The sequence below is a fragment of the Propithecus coquereli genome, unplaced genomic scaffold (assembly GCF_000956105.1).
Source record: "Propithecus coquereli isolate 6110/MARCELLA unplaced genomic scaffold, Pcoq_1.0 Scaffold127, whole genome shotgun sequence".
In the NCBI taxonomy this organism is placed as follows: Eukaryota; Metazoa; Chordata; class Mammalia; order Primates; family Indriidae; genus Propithecus; species Propithecus coquereli.
In genome coordinates this window covers 5,214,825-5,216,670 of record NW_012136858.1, presented here as the reverse complement: position 1 = coordinate 5,216,670, position 1,846 = coordinate 5,214,825, and the positions used below count along the sequence as shown (strand labels likewise).

The 1,846-nt window shown below is 35.2% G+C and overlaps 1 protein-coding gene across 1 annotated transcript in view; it reads left to right on the top strand.

Annotated features, from left to right (window-relative positions):
• The first annotated feature begins 1,296 nt into the window (after nucleotides 1–1,296).
• The window catches only part of CNR1 (cannabinoid receptor 1 (brain)), a 16,600-nt gene continuing 16,050 nt past the window's right edge, over nucleotides 1,297–1,846 (top strand). Inside the window, exon 1 of the mRNA XM_012638196.1 lies at nucleotides 1,297–1,364. The gene's annotated coding sequence lies outside the window, so the exon portion shown is untranslated. The remainder of the gene's footprint in view (nucleotides 1,365–1,846) is intronic.

Genomic DNA, 1,846 nt, shown 5'->3' with positions numbered 1-1,846 from the left:
CTAGAATTTTAAACATTGCATACTGCAGGTGGTTATTGGTAGGCACAATGGCAGTTACCATAGTTGAACAAGAGGCTTGATGTTGGACATGATTTTAAAAAACTAATCCATTTTAGGTTATCAGGAGGACTTACTGTAAATGGACTCTTTTTGTTTCAAAGATGTCTCCCACTCCAGGCAAGGAGCAATCTTGGCTGAGGTATGTATCAAGTGTCTGGTGGAGAGAGGTCTCATTGTGTTCCTAAGTCTCTGTGGGGGTAAAATGATGCCACAGGGTGGAAATGCTCAGATCTGACCTTTCAAAAATAAAATTACTATGCTTGCATACTCGTTGTCAGGAAGGCCAGTTAGATATTCATGCCCCTGAATTTTAATAGCATTAATATATATATATGTAAAAAGAATGTTATGACTAGAACCTTAAATAAGCCATAGGTGATATTAATTTAGTGTGTAAAGTTTTAAATTCTGGTGAAAATGAGATCTCACATTGGAGTACTGCTTGGCTTTGTTTGTTATCCACTGTTTTCTGTCTTTTTCTGTTACCCTTTTCCCAGTGGACTATGTTCCTCTCTGTCTTGCCAGTGAGATTACTCTTCTCTAATAAGCCTAGCTGCAGGATCAGTGTGTTCTTTTTGGCATTTCAAAATGTTAAAATAGTGAAATTGTTAAATGTTACCAAGATGAAACTGCTGGGAATGAAATTCTCCAAAAGAGCCACTATATTTGTGGCATATTACAGTCTATTCCAAAAGAAAACTCCTTGAATCGGTTTACCTATTTTCTCAAGAAGGAAGCAGCCCCATTGATTGTGTTGATAAGTGTTTAGTATGCAGTGTCAGCTTATTAATTACTAAGGCAAAGCCTGAGAAACTCTTTCAAAACAATCCTGTGACATTCTTCTTTGCTTTGACTCAGAATTAACATTAACCACCAGAAAATTTAGACAGGTTCCTTTGGTTGTCTTGCATATTAGTGTTTGGAATTAGAATTGGAATACTTTGCTGTATAAGAATAAACTATTATGAAATGGAACTTATAATAGCAGTTTATAGTTCACCACGCTTACCAAATGTTTCTTACCAGAAAACAGTTGGCCTTATAAGGAATAGGATTATTTCCCATAACTACCTATCTAGGAATGCTGCAAAAAAGAGTAACAAATTGAATTTGGAAATACCTAACAAGGCATAATTAGCAAAATGAGATTTGGTTATAGCTTCTTGAATTTGGTTAATAAGATGGAGCCTGTCCTTTAGGTTGCTGCCTGGTATTCTTGGGATAATTATGTTTGCTCAGTTGCATAAAGAACACAGATGAGAGCTTTCATTCCCTGCTAAAAAGGATGCCATATCTCCACCAGTGTAAGTCTGTCTCTTCTATTTTTGTATTCATCATTTTCTAATTGAACTGACAAATAGTTAGAGTGAAACCAGCCTTTGGTTTTAAATTATTTATAATTCTGCTTTTGACTCTGAAGCAACCTGGACCCAACATTGTTTGAAAGACTGCACTAGGACCAGGTTTACCTATTGCTTATGTATATTTAGAGAAATAGCCAGCTCTGCTGATTTTTCTCTCATTGACTTAAGGTTGGTAGAGAACTTAATAAGAGGGGATCAAAATCAATTCATATACTTTGTATTGGCAAAATTTTAACTTCATAATTTGCCCTCTGAATCTCCAGTTCTTTTCTAATCTTTTCTCATAAAAATGGTAACTTTGTATTATAACTGCACAAACGCTGTTTTGGGGGGACTGGGGGATTCAACACTTTGCCACTGAATTGTTATTTAATTCTTTGATAATCATTTAATTCATTTATCTGTATATTCTTAGATTAGAT